Source organism: Miscanthus floridulus, chromosome 16, assembly GCF_019320115.1.
Source record: "Miscanthus floridulus cultivar M001 chromosome 16, ASM1932011v1, whole genome shotgun sequence".
NCBI classification, from domain to species: Eukaryota; Viridiplantae; Streptophyta; class Magnoliopsida; order Poales; family Poaceae; genus Miscanthus; species Miscanthus floridulus.
Genome location: NC_089595.1, coordinates 12,156,093 through 12,175,094, shown reverse-complemented (window position 1 = coordinate 12,175,094; position 19,002 = coordinate 12,156,093). Strand labels below are relative to the sequence as shown.

The 19,002-nt window shown below is 47.5% G+C and overlaps 1 long non-coding RNA gene and 1 pseudogene across 1 annotated transcript; both read left to right on the top strand.

Moving 5' to 3' along the window:
* The first annotated feature begins 1,196 nt into the window (after positions 1 to 1,196).
* Positions 1,197 to 1,898, top strand: LOC136511626 (uncharacterized). The gene is made up of 3 exons (XR_010772778.1): positions 1,197 to 1,498; positions 1,585 to 1,636; positions 1,795 to 1,898. It is a non-coding gene; the product is annotated as an uncharacterized lncRNA (long non-coding RNA).
* Positions 1,899 to 1,909: 11 nt separating this feature from the next.
* Positions 1,910 to 5,899, top strand: LOC136511623 (disease resistance protein RGA2-like; annotated as a pseudogene).
* The last annotated feature ends 13,103 nt before the right edge of the window (positions 5,900 to 19,002 follow it).

Here is a 19,002-nt window from a genome sequence, read left to right as displayed (position 1 = left end):
TATACCTCGACATTCACACCGATTACTTTCATTTCTTTGCATATTCACCAGATGTCTCATGGTTAGCAAGCCTTCATTCACTAGAGCATCTTGACATGGGATGGCTGAACCTAAGTGCGGCGGTTAATTGGATTCATTCAGTCAGCACCCTCCCAAATTTGAGAGTACTGTACCTCAGCTTTCTACGGACTTAGTAGCTCCATCCCATCACTTCAACACCATAACCTTATGGTTCTTGAGAGACTTGACCCCTCCATTAATCATATTAACATTCCCACTACACCCAATTGGTACTGCGATGTAACTAGTCTCAATAGTACGTCTAAGCATAGTTGCTTGTAAATTGTCAGGCCCCTTTTCAGATGAGCTAGGAAACTTGACCATGTTAGAGACCCTTGAAATGGATGCCAATAACATCAATGGGATGATACCACCAACACTAAAAAACACGTGCAGCTTACGGATGATAGACCTCATTGGTATCAACATCTGTGGGGATATATAATAGATCTAATAGAGAGGCTACCAAATTGTTCATGGAATAGTTTGCAAGAGCTACTGTTGGAGGAGACAAACATCACCGGAACAACAGTAAAATCGCTACTCAACCTCACTGCCTTAAGCATACTTGACATCGGCTACAACGACTTAAGTGGTTCTGTGCCTGTTTAAATTGGAACATTAAAAAATCTGACCAAGTTGTACATCGGTCCTAATAGCTTGAGCGGTGTGATGTCAGAAGATCACTTCTCTGGTTTGACAAAATCTTGAAGTCATCATGGATTCGCATTGGGAACCTCCGTTCAACTTACACAAGGCACATTTTTCATCTGTTCATTTGGGTCCCCAGGTTCCTAATTGGCTTCCATGGCAATCGAGCATTTTAGAACTTGACATTTCAGACACGGGTCTTCCCCAACACCACTCTCTCGGCCTGCACCCGCACCATCTCTGATCATGTCCCACTCCTCGCTGCCATCTCCACCAAGCTTCCCAGGTCACCTTGCTTTTCGTTTTGAGAAGTACTGGACCCCTTAGCCCGGCTTCGTCGCCCTTGTCTCTTCCGCCTGGACTGGCACTGCCTCCGGTGCGGTAATCCAATGCCTGTGTGGCCACATCAAAGCCTGTCGCCGCGAGTGCAAGCAGTGGGCGAAGCGCCACAAATCCCCTAGGCAGCGAGAGCACGACCTCCGGGCTCTTATGGACTCCCTTGATCTTCTCGAGGAGTGCCAACCCCTCCATCTGAATGAGTGCAGCCTCCGCGATGTCGCTGCCACAACTCTCCAAGAGGTGCTCAGAGCTAAGCTCATCTATTGGCGCCAACATTTCAACCTGAAACTGGCCTTCGAGTGGGATGAAAATTCCCGTTTCTTCCATGCCTCAGCCTCCGGCAGGAAAAGGAAGAACCACATCCAAGAACTTCAGGACGGCGACTCGCTGTGCACTTCGCATACCCGGCTAGGGGAGGCCTCTCGTCGCCGACGACGACGCGACCGAGGTAATAAGGATGATCTCGGCCGGAATCCTGTTTCTCCTTCTCGTTGGGTTCGACCACCTGCTCATTTTCTTCATCACCTGCCTCAGATCTGCAGGCCTCTGCATCCTGAAGCTGGACCCCCGCCGCAGTTGAGTTTAGGTACTTAATCTGCTTTGGTTTAAGCCCAACACAACACGCACAATCTAATTCCTCACATCTCCTCCCGCTTTGTCCCCTGGTCAGATCTCCTCACGTTTTTGCTGTCAATCCTAGAATTTCTTGGATGACCAACTCACACTTTTTGGTGTCAATCCCAGTGAGTGTCAAGCATACTGATCAAAGGCCTCCTTCACCTCTTTCACAAGAAGAAGAAGAACAAAAAGCCCTCCCTCATCTGGCGGCATCAAAGTGTCATCCTGTCGTTGCTTCTACAGTTCGATCTGGGGGTGACACATGTTAATTGGTAACTCTCAGATATTTTGTCGGCCGTTCATTTATTCCAGAGTTGAGAATTATTATTGGAACATTTCTGCCACCACATTTCCTAAAAAATTATTTTCCTAAAAAAACATTACTGCTGCCACCTAACTAGTTTTGGATTTGCGAAACTCAATGTAACCGCTTGCTTCTCAATTTCATCCGCAGGGGTTTAGTTTAGGCAAGAGTTTCTTTGACATAATGAGTGGGATGGAGGCTGCTTTAGCATCTGGAGTGTTGAAGGTTGCAGGTGACAAGCTAGTTTCACTGTTAGCCACTGAGTTTGCTGCCATAACCGGTGTCCAAAGAGATCTCTCCGAGCTCCAGGATATACACGCAGATATTACAGGCTGGCTGTCGGCAGCACGTGACAGAGCAATACAGAGTGAGCCACAGTCTCGCTGGGTTGTAAAATTGAAAGATGTGGCTTATGACATTGACGATGTACTACAAGAAGTCCAGCTAGAAGCTGAGAAACAGAAGATGGAAAGAGATGATGACAAGAGTGGTATAGCTGGCTGCTTCTGTGCAAAACCAAAGACATTTGCATTCCGATACAAGATGGCTCATAAGATCAAGGCAATCAAGGTGAGATTTGCTGCAATCGTCAAGCAAAGAAGTGATGTCAATACTTTATTTCCAAGGGATGAACATATTGGTACTGGGTACAGGACAGCTGCAGAGATGTCCTGGTTGAGCAAGGTTCCAGAGTCCAAAATACCCCTTAGGGATCAAGAAAAGGATGAAATCATATCTAAGCTTGTAGAATGTAATGCTGGAGAGAACAGCATGATAGTTTCTATCGTCGGATTAGGGGGGTCAGGCAAAACTACTTTGTCCAAACACATTTGCCATGACGTCAAGATAAAGGAGCACTTCGGAGATAAAATATTCTGGGTCCATGTGTCTCAAGAGTTTGATGTTCAGAAGCTCATCGGCAAGCTATTTCAAACAATTGTTGGAGATAATTCAGATCGTCATCCCCCGCAGCACATGGTCCAAAAAATCTCGGAGAAGTTGAGCAATAAGAAGTTTCTTCTTATCCTTGATGATGCTTGGCATGAGGACAGACATGACTGGGAACAGTTCATGGTGCAGTTAAATGTGGCGCACCTGAAACAAGGATTATGTTAACCACTCGTGATCGAAAGGTTGCAGAAGCTGTGGAATCAAGACATATATTTGAGTTGGCATTCTTATCAGAGTCTGAGAGTTGGAACTTATTCCTGAAGGGTTCTGGGTTGGCAGAGCAAGATTTGAGCTCCGATCATGTACAAGTCGGAAAAGAGATTATCAAGGGATGTGGTGGGGTGCCGCTAGCAATTCAAACTCTTGGAGCAGTCCTTCGTGACAAGAAGCAAATAAGTACGTGGAGGGCCATAAGAGATAATAATTTATGGAATGATCAGAGTATAAATGACAGCTTGTTTGCATCCTTGAAGTTGAGCTATATTCACTTGGCAGATGAACTGAAGAAGTGCTTTACGTTTTGCTCCATATTCCCGAAGGGCTATGGAATCCAGAAAGATCGTTTGATTGCCCAATGGATAGCTCATGGATTCATCAATGCAATGAATGGAGAGCAACCCGAAGATATCGGAAGATACTACTTAGATTCTCTTGTAAAAGTCAGGTTTCTTCAGAAACCTTATGAGAGCTGGGATACTGATATATACAACATGCATGATTTGATCCATGATCTCACTCGACAGATACTAAAGGATGAACTGGTGACTTGTGTACCAATTCATACAACAGAAAAATTTACTCATAATAGATATTTATCTTTGACTTCATTCCCTGAGAATGTTGACAAGGGATTATTTGACAAGATCCGTGCTCTATATATCTCTGAAAGTAAGCCATCTTTTGATACCACAGTGAAGAATAGTTGTTGTATGCGCAGTGTTGTTTTGGACTATGCAATTGATACTCCGTTTTCACTATTCATATTAAAGTTTGAGTATCTTGGGTATCTTGAAATCCACAAAGTTAGTTGTACAACAGTTCCAGAAGCTATCTCGAGGTGTTGGAACTTGCAGTCACTCCATTTTGTTAGCTGCAAAGGTTTTGTGACATTACCTGAGTCTGTTGGAAAGCTTCGGAAGCTAAGGACTCTAGAGTTGCGTTGGGTTACTGATCTTGAGAGTTTGCCTCAGTCCATTGGTGACTTTTATGTTCTTCAGTCCTTGCAACTATATGAGTGCAGCAAGCTCCGAGAGATACCAAGCTCTTTAGGTAGAATTGGAAACCTATGTGTACTTGATATAAAGCGTTGTTCATCTCTGCAACAACTACCGTCAGACATCATTGGGGAGTTCAAAAACTTGCGAACTCTGAACCTTTCTGGAACCAAAGTTACCATGCTACCTCAATGGGTTACATCGATTGATACTCTAGAATGTATTGACCTCGAGGGATGCGATGAGCTACGGGAGTTGCCTAAGGGCATAGCAAACTTGAAAAGGCTTGAAGTTTTGAACATAGGGGATTGTAGTAAACTGTGCTGCTTACCATCAGGGTTGGGACAGCTGACCCGTTTAAGAAAGATAGGATTGTTTGTTGTTGGGTGTGGTGCAGATGATGCGAGGATCTCAGAGCTAGAAAACCTTGATATGATAGGTGGTCGCTTGGAAATTACCAACCTTAAGTATTTGAAGAATCCAAGTGATGCAGAGAAGGCTTGCTTGAAGCGGAAGAGTAACATACGACACTTGGTGCTGAACTGGTCTTTAAGTGATACCGAAGAAGAGTTGGTATCAGATATGGAACATGATTGGGGTGTGCTGAACGCTCTTGAACCAACATCGCAAATTGAGCGCTTGGAAATCTTTGGTTACAGAGGCCCCTGCTTGCCAGGATGGATGATGAATCAAAATGATTCTTCATATAGTGAAGGTGGCATAATGCTGAAGCAAACTATTGCATCCCATTTCCTTTGTTTAACTTGGTTAGTGCTAGTAAGATTTCCAAACTTGAGGCATATGAGAGGATTTGTTGAGTTGCCTTCACTGAAGAAGCACCTGTGGACTACATCAAGTGGTTTTGAAACTGGGGAGAAAGAATTGGCAGCACAATATCTTTTTCCTGTCCTGTCCTGGCTAGAAATACGTCGCTGCCCGACATTAAATGTGAGCCCCTACTTTCCACCATCGTTGGACTATATGTCTTTATACAGAATCAATGCGCAGCTGCTATCCACAGGAAGGTTCTCCCATCAGCTGCCCAGCATGCATCGCCTCAAGGGTCTATTGTTATCTGTTGTTACAGGATCATCATCTGGCTGGGAACTGCTGCAGCACCTCACTAAGCTGAAAGAGTTGGAAATTTACAGTTGCAATGACCTGACACAGTTACCAGAGAGCATGCGGAACCTCACCTCTCTCGAGCGTCTCTGCATGTTCGAATGCCCCGCCGTCGGCACGTTGCCTGACTGGCTTGGAGAACTGCATTCTCTGCGACGCCTTGAACTGAGTAGGGGCGATTTGAAGCAGTTCCCAGAGGCGATTCAGCACCTCACCTCGCTTGAACATCTCCACATTGAATCAGGTGCGCTGACGGTGCTGCCGGAGTGGATTGGACAACTCTCTGCGCTTCGTTCGCTTTGGATCGAGCATTCCCCTGCCCTTCAATACTTGCCCCAATCCATACGACGCCTAACTGCTCTCGAGGAATTGTACATTTATGGTCGCCCTGGTTTGGTGGCGGCGGCGGCGGCGGCGCTCCCTGCCCCTCTCCTTCGTCACCTATGGCGGCGCTAGTATGATCTTATTTTAATTTTTATGGTATGTACACATACTCCTTGACTGTACGTACTCCCACGTATGATGTCGATGTACGTGTACGTATTCCAGCGGATCCGAGGAGTTATCGCTCGATGTCGATGGCCCTGCCCTGCATGCACTGTACAATTTTCATGAACCTGTTGTTATTTTTTCAAAAGCAGCAGGGCGATCGAGTCATTTCATTTTCAAAAGCAGGGTACGTTGTGGGCAACGTCCGTGCTTGTGACCTCCTCTGGTAGGCATGCATGGATGGACGTGGCCGAGCACCACTACCGGAAAAACGTCCTCGCCGAGATCCGAGATTTTTGCCGAGAGCAAAAAAACGCGGGCTCTCGGCAAAGAAAACGTTTGCCGAGCGCGGCTCTCGGCAAACATCGGCCGTCGGCAAGTGACAGGATTGCCGTGGGCCTGCATCTCGGCAAGCAACAGCTCTCGGCGAAGTGGGCCTTTTTGCCGAGAGCCGCGCTCGGCAAAAAATGCCCGTCGGTAAAACAGTCCTTTGCCGTAGGCCACGCTCTCGGCAAAATCAGGCTCTCGGCAAAACATTGCCGCGGGCCCATAGCCGTGACCTACCCTGACGGCGTCACCGCTTTGCCGAGAGCCCCTCCGTTACTGCTCTCGGCAAAACTCTTTGCCGAGCGCCGCTCTCGGCAAATATTTGCCGAGAGCCCCTCCCAGGCTTTCGGCAAATGTGGTTTCTATATTTCATGTGCATGTGTTTCTCTTCTCCTAACTCTCTCCAATTAAATTATTTTTTCTTTCATATGCTCCAAACTTTTTTCTCTATAGACATACTACAGGTTGTACTCAATATTAAAATTTTGTGTATTTTTGTAATTATTTGCTATATATAATTAATTAATTGCATTTCAAGGAGTTTTTTTAATCGATTAAAATTTGAACAGCGATTGATTTAAACACGGGAAAAAATTAAGTAGAAAATGATATTCATGCTATTTATGCATTATTGAGGGCAAATAACATCTTGTTGACGTTTTTTTTCACCTTTTATTTTACGAATCGAAGACCACGAACATATGTCGCCCAACGATTTAAAAATTCTTAAAAAAGGAAACAAAGTCGGAAAATTGTGATATTTGCAATGAAGTCATGGTATCACACTTGGAGGCTGTGGTAAAAAATTGAAAATATTTCGCACAAGTGGTTGCGTATGATTCTTACAATCTGAGACATCTCCGAATAAGTTTCATAAAGTTGAGAAGGATCCATTAGGATTTTCAAACAATGTCACGGTCGAATTAGTTTTGGAGTTTCAAACTTTTTGTATAGCCATTAGAGAGCATAAGTTGTAACACGGCAAAATTTCGTATTTTTCTGGAGCCGTTTGCTGTTTATTAATTTTTTTTTTGATATTATTTGCCGAGAGCTTCAGGGGATTGCTCTCGGCAAAGGCTCTTTGCCGAGAGCAACTAGGCCCGCTCTCGGCGCAGATTTCTTTTTTTTACCTGGCCTGGATCAATGGTTTGCCGAGAGCTGGCTCTCGGCGAAGAGGTTTGCCGAGAGCTGCTCTCGGGAAAGATTTAATTTTTTTTAGAAATATCATTTTTTGTTCAGTTTGCCGAGAGCTACTCTCGACAAATAATAATTTTTATTTTTTTAATATTTTTTGTGCAGTTAGCTAGTTAAAAAATTCGAACGAAATTTGAAAAAAAATAACTTTACCAAGAGCTGGATCTGGGGGCTCTCGGCAAAGGAGGAAGGTTTGCCGAGAGCCTCCTAGATCTGGCTCTCGGCAAAGTGGCTCACCACTTAATCGTTTCGGCGCAGCCCCGCAAGCCCGCAAGGTGAACCGTTTCGGCCGCAGCCCCGCCGCCGCCGCAGCCCGCCACGCCCGGCCGAGCGCGCTACCGCCGCCGCTCCGCCTGAGCCTCGCCACCGCTGTAGCCCGGCCAGCCCGCCCCATCCCGCCACGTCCGCCCGCGCACGCCGACGGCGGCCGCCGGCCCACCCCAGCCCCGCCACGCACGGCCGCCGGCGTCTCGCCCCCGCACGCCAACGACGCAGTCATTCGTCCCGCCCCCGCAAGCAGAGGAGCGAGGAGGAGTGGCGCGCCGTCCTCTCCCCCAAGCAGTTCTGCATCCTCCGCTAGAAGGGCACCGAGTCAGTACTCTTCCTCACTCCTCCTTTTTGCCTAAGCGACTGCCGCTATGACGATTGATTTGTGGCTGAGCGCTGTTGTTCATCTGATCTACTCCCCGTGCCCATGGATCGATTCGATCCGATCGGATCCTGTTTGAGGTTCTTCGTATGTCAGGACCCATGGCCACCGGTTAGTTGAGATTACTGATTACTGATTTTTGAACCCGTCCTAGAGTTGCCGACGGAGGGATTCTACCTCCTCGTTCAGATTCTTGTTCGTCTAGTTCATCGAGGGTTGCGCCAAGTACTCTTGGACAAATCTAGAAGACTAGAACGATACTCTTTGGGACAGAGGGAGCATAAAAATAGAAAAGATAGGGCAAATCAAACAAAACAGTTGTATTCCTTTGGTAGGCTTGACCTTGGTATGAGTTAGACCATTTTGATATTGCCCGCAGACAAGAACGTCTGCATCTTCTAACATATTCATTTTGTTATTTTCAGTTGTTGTTCCTAAATTGTGTCTTTCCTCCCTTGCTAGTTGCTGCAAACAACCATATTTCAGGAATCAGATAAGGTTACCAAACAAAAAATAATTTTGCAGGCACACTCACTTCTTTCTGGTCCAAACATTCTTGGTTCTGTAATCCTTTAATTCGACAGGATTCCGTCTATGGAGGAAAGGATGTCTATATTGTGGCTCAACTGGCCACACAAGTTTATTATCTCCCCTACTCGTGCCAAAGGGACCCTCGTCTTCAGGGTTGGGATATTGTGCACAAGGTATCGCCGCACGGTAAAGCACCTTCCCCAAACACCGAAGACTACAACTTCGACCCAAACACATATGATGGAGAGTTCTATCAAGAAGAGGGCCTACAAGGGACTTTTGAGATTGACTTAACCGGAGCTATGGAAATGAAAGTAGACAATGAAATGGATGTTGATGTGGACGAGGGATGAGGTGGAAAATGCGAAGGACTTGGCGTTACTTGAAGGATTACATATTGGCAATGGCAATGATGACATAGTTGCTCCTTTGGAAAGTGTTGAACATTTCCACATGGCTGATAGTGATTATGAGAGCTATGATCCAGCTAATCCCGATGGGGATGATTATTTCTAATACATGTAATATTATGTTATTTTTAATTATGCTTTATTTATTTTGCATCTCTTTATAATAATGTCTTGTTTATGATCCATCTAATCCGATCTTATTGTTTATGTCTTGTAGGTGATTGTGCAAAGATGGCGGGCCGCAGAGCTTTGCGGGCGGTCAAGTCGCTTTACGACACGGGGGGCAGTACACCAGGGCCCTCAGGTGAAGCTGGGGGGTCGGCACCACCTCAGGGGAGGAGGAGGAGGGCGGCCGGGAGGAGGCCTAGGGCGCCACCGCCTCAGCCTGCAGCAGCAGCAGCACCAGAGCCCGAGGAGGAGCGGGAGGAAGAGCAGGTGGACGAGCAGGCTCAGCAGGGAGAGGACGAGCTGCAGGCCGAGCAGCTGGACGAGCAGGAGGAGCGGGAGGACGAGTAGGAGGCCGAGGCAGGAGGTTCCAGTTCCACCGGAACCTCGGGTGTCTACCAACGAGGTCCGGCGAGCCTACCTGAGCGGCCGATACCTGAGGCTCTACGCCCGGTCATTCGACCCGTTGGGCAAAAGTACATAACTTTTACATTTTTTTCGCTCCTACATATGATAGAATCACAATGGAAACTAATAGTTTTTTCTTAATCACTTACGCAGGTCTTGGAAGGTCGTGGTCCCAGGTGCTCACAAAAGGTTGCCCAATGGCATCCTGGGTCTTCTCTGCAGGGAACACTTCCCAGGCTTGGTTCGCTACGCCGAAGCTCTGGAGCCGGCCTACACGTACGAGCACTACGTTGCCGCCCCTGATGCGGAGGACAAGATGGGTCGCACGTACGAAAGCGTGGCGGAGCAGGTTATGTGCGAGTTTTGGGTAAGTCTTCCTCCCACTACTTTGCTCAATACATTGCATTTGCTAGAGTTTCTTGAACCAGTGTATTGATACATCTTTTCTATATGCAGGACTTCTTCAAATGCGCCGAGGGCTACGAGGCGAGGGCAGCCAAGGCGTCGGCCAAATCTTTTAGAGGTCGCATCTCAGACATGCATTACGAGGCGCGGCTCCAGGCCATCATCGATTATTGTGCCGTCTACGAGCATCGGAAGGTAAAGAAAGAAGATGCAAGATTAATGCATCTGACCAAAGAGTAGTACCTGAAGGTAAATATACAACATCAATATTGATTTCTTCTGAGATTGGGTAGGCTTGAATTGTTCTTATATCTATCAATGTACTTGATGTCGTACAGGTGCCTCCTGGCTGGTGCGCCAATAAAACGCGGGCCTGGCAGATAATGGTCGACAGGTGGGTGAGTGGCAATTGGGCGGATAACCACACCGTCCTCCGGGAACGACGTTTGCTGATGCCAGGTGTATCACACCACCAGGGCAACCTTAACATCCACGAATTCGGGGCTAGATGGGTACGTGACTTGGTGTAGCTTCATTTATTCTTTCAGACGTTTATTCCTGCATGATTTATAATTGTCTTGTTTTTCTCGCAGTCGGCTGCACATCAAAACCAGCCATGCGGAGAGCTCAAGTCATGGGTTCTGGCCCACAAGGGCAAGGCGACAGACAACATCAACTGGAACCCGGACGACCCAGCCGAGTCGTTCACCAACGAGAGCATCCCCGAGCGCATCAGTCAGTACACCTAGGCGGCAAGGGGAGTCCATGGGGCAGACTGGGATCCGCACACCACGGACATTGACGGCGACATCGTCATGAGGGTGGGAGGAGGCAAGAAGCATGGGCGGTACCTCATCGGCAACAGCACGCTCGACCCGCACACCACTCCCACTCTCTCACAGGTTCGGACAAGCAGCACGAGCGGTAGCGTGCCCATACGCCCAAGGCAGGACACTTCGACGCATCGTGTGGCAGCACTACAGGTTATTTCTGTTTTATTCGTCGTTCATTGGTTTTACATTCCTCGAAATTGCTTGTAACAATGCGGTGAAAAATTATAGGCCTAGGTGCATGCGCTCGAGGAGCATAAGGCTAGGGTGGAGGAAGAGCGACAGAGGGAGCGGGAGGCCGAGCGACAGAGGTGGGAGGCCGAGCGGGCGAGGTTTGACGCCTTGGCTCAGTACGTGGTAAGTCTTGGCGTCACGATGGGTCGTCCAGCGCCACTAGAGCTGTTCGCTCCTCCACCGCCTTACCCATACCCACCTTACTCATACGTGAGTTCAACTTCTCTAACAAAAGCTCTTTACTGTACATGTCGGCCATCGTGCCGTTGATGTGATGGGAGGCCTTCGTGCCATTGATATATATGTGTGCCGGCCATCGTGCCGTTGATATGTGGTGGGCGGCCATCGTGCCGTTGGTTTTCTTGTATGTTTTGGAAACCCCACCCGTGTAGGGGAGGTGCTACCGAAATTTTGATGTGTCTAGGCTTAGATTACAATTTTATACCTAGTTCTGCAAATTTTGACTTGTCTACGCTTATATTACAATTATATGCCTTAGTATTACTATAATTACTAATTTTTCTTCTCCTTTGTGCAGAATCAATCGGCGGGTTCGAATGATGTGCCTGAGCAGCCGTCGTCGGGAGGGTCGTGGCACCAACCGTATCCACAACTTCCGCCGCATCAGCAGCCGTCGGGAGGGTCGGGGTACCAGCCGTATCCACACCTTCCGCCGCAGCAGCAGCCGCCGTCGGGAGGGTGGGAGCCTTGGGGGTGAGCCTGTTGTTCTTCATCATGTATTAGCACTTTGTGACATGAACTTGTGTGAGATGAACTTAGCACTTTGAGATGGACATGTGTCGTTGGATTTGAGATGTTTAGATGGATTATAATGTGAGACATATGATGTGGATGACATATTTGTGATATATGTGATGTGGATGATGTATTATATTTGTGAAATATGTGTTGTTGAAGCTGGAAATATAAACAAAAATAAAAAAAATGCTCTCTGGACTCTTTGCCGAGAGTAGGGCTCTCGGCAAATCTGCCTCTTTGCCGAGAGCCTACCTCTCGACAAATCTGCCTCTTTGCCGAGAGCTTGGTGGTCGGCTCTCGACAAACCTTTTTTTTTTTTGAAAACCACCTCGGCCGCAAATCTTTTTTTTAACAATTCTTTGCCGACGGTCGCTCTTGGCAAAGAAGTTCTTTGCCGACGGTCGCTCTCGGTAAAGAAGCTGTCACACCATTAGCGGTCGTTTAGCCGTTACTAGGGCGCGCCAGTTTGCCGAGAGCCTTGACATTACTCTCGGTAAATATTTTGCTGAGAGAGGCTCTCGGCAAAGAATCCTTTGCCTGTAGATGTTTTACCGACGGCTCTTTGCCGAGAGCTGCTCTCGGCAAATAGTTTGCCGAGCGTCAACTCGTAGGCCGGGACTCCGGTAGTGCACGGAACAGGAGTAGTATTGTTTACACGGCACGACGCGGTTAACAGTGACCGATCGAGTGGACGGCCTCGCGGTTAACAGTCGCTTTCTTGTTGTTTTTTTTAGATTAACAACAATACACAAAGACATTTCTTCATGCAAAATACTCCCTCCATCCCAAATTGTAAGTCATTCCAAGAATCTTGGAGAGTCAAAGCTTCTCAAGTTTGACCAAAATTATAAAAAAAATTACAAAGATTTATGACATCAAATAGATATACTATAAAAATATAATTAACAAAGAATATATTAGTACTTAGTTGGTATCATAAATGTTATTATCTTATTATATAAACTTGGTCAAACTTGAGATGCTTTGACTCTCCAAGATTTTTGGAATGACTTATAATTTGGGATGGAGGGAGTAAAAGAAAACTGCCAGGCTGACCCCACACATGACGCAACACTCACTGCCTTGTGCAGTTGGGCCGTCTCCCGACATTTCATGACATGTGGCCCATCCATAAATCCCGGCCCACACAATTCACCCCTCGACCCAGCCTGCAGCAGGCGCTGCGGATCCCCCGCCATCACGCTCCCAAGCAAACGCAGTCCGCCTACGTCCCTTACACCTGAGCCCCAGTGGCACACAGTCCCACATGTCAGTCACGAGTTAACAGACAGACAGGAGTGTATGTATTCGTAGTTCTCTTTTAGTGTCTTCCATATCTTATAATTAGGAACGGAGGGAGTAGTGTCGAACAGTCATGCTGCTACTGTTAATGAAAATGAACTGTCTCGCTTCAAAAGATATGAAAGCTTATTATTTTCCTTCCTCCGCACGGACGGAGCCAAGTGCAGGACATACTGGGCTCTGCCCCCCCTGCTATCAAAGATTAATTAAGGTTTATGCGTATATGATTGCAAGTCTAAACTGTTCTTCTAGAGAGCTAGATATTCTAAGCTTGTCTTTTTTGCAAAGTACGCATATAAATCAGTAGTTGTTTCATCTATCTTTATCTTTAGCAAGTACTAGCGGACCACAAAACTATGATCAATCTGACAAATTTGCCCCCACCCCCCACCCCACCCCACACCCTGATTGTGATTCTGGCTCCGCCACTGAATCCTCCGTGTGATGAAGCCACACGACCATGACGCGACATCATCAAGGCGTCGAAGCAGCATGTGGAAGTGGAACATGACGTGGTCCAACAGCGATCTCCTGTTGTCAATCTTTCCTGGCACGAAGCTGCCGCGACCTCCTACCTCGGGACATGCATAGGGTCTGCTGTTTGAATAGGCTAGTTACTATTTAGGCTAAACATTAGCTCAAATTAATTAAGATTAGCTAGCTAGTTGACTAACAACTAGTATAAGACTTGTCTAGAAAATTAGCTCACCTATTATTCCCTCATATTTGGATATGCACTAGAGCTAATTTGAGTTGCTTTTTTAGCCGGCTAGTGATTAGCCCTCGTATCCAAATAGACACATTCTTCAGCTGCAAGCCTGAAACAATCCAATCCAAACGACCCACAGCTCCGGTAGGGAAAAAAATACCGGAAACAAATTACAAGGTAATAGATTTTAGATGCACTAATCCAATCCAGACGACCCACAACTTTAATACAAGTTCAATTATATTCCTTCTCCTAACACGTCAAAATGGGGAGTCTTAGGCCCCGTTTGGTTCACGGAAGAACGTAGGAAAAACAGAGGAATGCAGTTCCTATAGTTTTTTCACTGTTGTAGTGTTTGGAATACGGGAACGAGCACGAAACTTTCCTGCGGAATGGTGAAGAAGCCTGTACTTTTGGAGGAATGAAAAAATCCACTCTCAGCTAATGAAAAAATTTCCTACAGCGCTCGTGCGTGTGTGTGGCTGCGTGCTCGAGCACTAATCAAGCTCGTAGAGTTGTTCTCCAGAGCTACACAGTTCTTCACATGCTAGTTGCGGGGCCTTCTTCCTTGCTAACTCTAAAATTCCTATACCAGTTATATTCATGCGTTCCAAACACCTATTCTTATAAAATTCTTATGTTTTTCAACCCTCTGTTTTACACCTCCATTCCTTTTTCCTATTCCTCTGTTTTCTTCCATTCCTGTATTTTTTTGTTCCTTTGTTCCAAACAGACCCTTAGTATGTGTTTGGCTTCAAGACTACGTGGGATGGGTTGGCTCCGTCTTGGTTTTTTGGTTGGGTCAAACCCATCTTGTGTTTGGTTAAGAGGTTGGGGTTGTCCCTGATTTCTTGTTTGGTTGGAGATATATATGAGGTGGGTTGAGCACCCTGACATGCGGGCCCAGGGTGTCAGCCTCGGTTTTTCCTTCTCCGTTTGATTTCTTCTTCTCCTACGCCGTTGAAGCTCGCGCCGCCTGCCGCTGCTGCTACACACGCACCCACCTCCGCAGTTGTCTGCTGCTGCACCGAGGCCGCCGCCGCTGCGCCATGGCTCACGACTCTGTGAGGCCCCACAGTGAGCGTCGTCGCGGCCCCCATGGCCACTGCCGCTGTTGCGCCCTCGAGGCTGTCACCGCCGCCACGCCCTTGCAGTAACCAAGCGCGAAGTGGATCACCCTTGTCCCTTCGTTTCGGAGAAATTGATCCAACCCGCATCTACACGATGTATTCCCTATGGGAGCGAATCCAATCCAACCCATATGACCCCCCCCCCCCCCCCCCCCCCCCCACCACCACCAAACACTGGCAAATCTGGGTCCAAAGTGTTTCAACCCACGTGAACGCTCAATCCAAACACACGCTTATTTCCTGCGTGAACAACGTCCGGCACAGAGGGAATGCACTACTTAAGAGAAGAGAGAGTTGGCTGGAGTGAGAGACGTACAATATCAACTATCAAAGGGAATCCAAGATCGTTAACACTGAACTGATGATCCATATTTCCGTCGCAAAAAGGTACTTTGCCCTTATTTAGTTGAGGTGAAAGTTAAAATTTGGCTACTGTAGCACTTTTTTTGAACTCTTTTGGAACTGAACACGGGCTTTATCACGCAGGTCGGTCGAGTTGCGCGAATCGTGTGTTCCTGAGCTGGATCTAAAAACTCGGCGCGCCTATCTATGCTAGTGGTCCGAACTTAAAATAGTGCCGCCTAAAGTACACGCACGTACGTATGCATGGGATGGGGATTTTTGTTTGTACCTCTGCTAAATCATGCATGCATGCATGCCGCCGTCTAAATTGAACTTGCTGTACGTGCATTATCATATACAGTAGTTTTGTCTATAGATAGATGAGATATATAGACACTACCGGGCGGCAACCGGTAAATAGATAGATGAGATATATAGACAGATCGCATGCATATATGGCAGCAATGTACATGAATCAACGCAAGCAATATATCTAGCTCAAGCTTGTCACTGATCCGAGACTGCACACCCAAGGCCAGAAGTTTTCGCCCGCCAGCCGCACCCGCAGGGGTGTTTTTTTTTTAATTTTAACACTTTTTCGAAATTAATTTTAAATCTAACACGGTCGGGTTTTTTTTAAACTAACATTTTTTACCGCACCTATTGCCCTGGCGCGGCCAAATGCCTGTGCCGCGTCATGCATGGTGGCGCGACAGAGGTCTGACGTGGCGACGACCGAAACCGCTGACTTCTGACTGGGCCGTGACCGATCTTGGCACGGCAGTGCCGCGCCTTGATCTGTGGCACGGCAGTGCCGCGCCCTGATCCGTGGCGCGGCAGGACCGAATAAACCCCCGCCGCGTCCCGCGTCCACCAGTGGCCGAGCAGCCGCCTTCGCCCGAGCAGCAGCGCAGCAAGGCCGCCTGGCCGCCGCGCCCGCGTCCGCCCGCGCCAGCCCGTCGCCGAGCATGCCGACCGCCGCGGCCGCGTCCGCCTGCGCCAGCCAGCCCGCCGCCGAGCACGGCACGGCCGCCGGCCGCTCGGTGCGGCCGCCGCGCCCGCACGCCGGTGCGCCGCCCCCTCCGGCCACGCACGGCGGCTGCCCGCCGAGGCCTGCGCCCGCGCCTCCCGGCCCGGTCTAGCGCGCTGCAGCGAGATACTCCCCTAATATAGTTAGTATAGTTCATAAAGTTAGTAAAATTATTAAAGTATAGTTAGTATAGTTAGTAAAGGTAGTTAGTTTAGTTAGTATAGGTAATATAGTAAGTTAGTATAGGTAGTTTAGTTAGTACAGTTATTGAGTCTAGTTATGCATTGGATTTAGTCTAATTAGTTGTTGTAGTTAGCCTTATATAGATGTTAATATTAGATTAGTTAGTATAGTTATAATTAGAATATGTATTAATATTACTATGGACATTACGTACGACGATTTTACGACTTGATAAAGTTTCTTGAAATGCTTTTGCAGATGGATTGTTGTCACTACTACACAAACTTTACTGGAGGCGGGCGTTTTTGATTTTCCGCGGCAGGCAAAGCCATCCGCCGCGGCCTAGAGGCCACGGTAAATCGTGGCTTAACCGCGGCCGGCGGCTTTGCCCGCCGTGGTTAACCGATTTACCGCGGCGGGCGGTGTAACGTGCTCGCCGCGGTAAATATACTTTTACCACGGCGGTCATGTTGCACCGCCCGCCGCGGTAAATTATTTTACCGCGGCAGACACCTTTCGTGGCCCGCCGCGGTTATGTTCGTTAGCCGTGGCGGGCATTATTATTTGCCCGCCTCTGTAAATTATTTCCTGAATTAAAAAAATACAGCAGGCATATAAATTCAAATTCAAATTCAAATTCAAATCACATCCAGATTTCACAGATTAAACTTAAAAAGTATGCAGGCATTACACATGAGATAATATACATATATATACATTCACTTAGTCGTTCTTGTCATCGTTAATTCATTACATTTACATATTAAAGTCGTTATACATGCCCTAAGGAGTAATCCTGCGGACGCATCATCGTGGGTCATTTCCTCAGCCTCTCGTACTCCGGTAAAATCGCTAGCTGGTTGTTCTCATTGAAGAACGTGCTCCCTTCAAGCACGCATTTGTCTAAGACAAACTTACATATGTCCGCCTTTGTCTGCTTGAAGGAGTGTTGGGTGCTCTGCACGTCTCTCCACCAGTTCAATCCATTCTTGAGCACCCTCCAACTGCTGCTGTACTGCTTGCACTCCCTCAGGTACTCACAGACGTAGAAGCCACAGGTTTGTGATCCTACCGGTTGTTTGGCACACTGCATGATCGATACACAAGCATTAGAATACAGGCATTAGAACGCTTATGAACAGAAAGCGCAATTAAACCTTTCAAATACTTACCGGAAAGTTGCGTCTGATTTTGATGCGGTTCTTATGCTTAGCCTTAAAATTCTCTGTTCTTCGATCATAGCATTCAGGATCCTTCACGTACTCCTTATAAGCGCTATACGAAATGTACTAGTATTAGGCAGGGCATTAGAACGCATATGAGAAGACAGTTCAGTCACTTACACTCCGAGGCAATCTTCAAAGGCCTTGTACCCTTTTAAGTTTGGCATTCTCAACGAATCAAATACGCAGGCCCTGCCATCCTGAGGGTAGATGATAAATGCAACCCAGTGACCCTCGAGGCCTTGGCTGCGCCATTGAAACAAAATACAGGTTACGACGAGAAATAATAATACTATCTAGCTACCCACTTATCTCTACAGGCATGTCTTCGACTTACCCAAAGTGGTAGGCAGCTACGATACACCCATTTCTCCTGATCTTCTTCATTGCTCCTAGTATGTACCTTGAAATGTTCAACTTCTCATTGTCCATCAGTTTCTTCCTGTGCGTCTCTCTCTGTCGCTTGGTCAAGTCTTTCATGGTTGGATGATTGTCATTTAGGTGGTAACCAATGATGACTCTTTGAGCAATATGCATTGGAGATAGATAGATAACATCAAGTTTTAGTTCCTTGGATATATAGGCCATCAACCTGCAAGGACAAGCCATCGTGGCATATATAAGTAGTCTTGATCGATTCAAAGGCAGGTGATATGTGAAACTCGCAATTCATCACTTACATAGAGAACAAGGTGACTTGGGCGATGTCAAGGTCTTGTTCCCGTAGTAGTCTGTACATGTCATGGAAGTCCACGGGGAGTTCTACATCGTTGCCGGGCAAGTGGAAGTACTCCGCCACAACCTTGACTAGAAAACCATGTAGGCCAGCTTTTGCCGCTTCCATGTACCAGAGATGAAACCTCCTTGTCTCCCACCTTTCCTCGTCGACGAGCTAGGCCTTGGTTATCATGAACTTCCCATGCTCGTAATGGCCGGGGCAGTCATCCGATTCAGGAAATAGATGGAAAGGTGATCTCGGCCTAGGATAGAAATGTTAGTACCATATTATGGCAAAGAAAAGTTATTAGCAAATTATGCTCGCCGCTACCATACCTTTCGAACTCAAGTGAGTATGTGAGATGCCCTTGGTCACCTTTAGTCTTCACCGGCGGTGGAGGACAGTGGCTTGTGCTCGCAATGGCAGCAGGCGGTGTCTTTGCCCCCGGTTCCTCCATGCCTCCCGGTCCTTTGCTTGTGCCCTTAGACGGACTGTCGGGAGGTGGAGGTGGACTTGTTGTTGGAGGAGGAGAACGAGGGTGAGGGCTTGTGCCTCGGGGTGACTTCCTTCCCTTGTCATCCCTGCCATTGCCTTCGTCATCGCCGTCGCCATGATCCGGATCATCGGGGGGACAAGATCCGGCAACGGATGGTTGTGATGCTGGTGTCGCCATCGACGTAGAAGTCGGCGTCGAGAGAATGATCT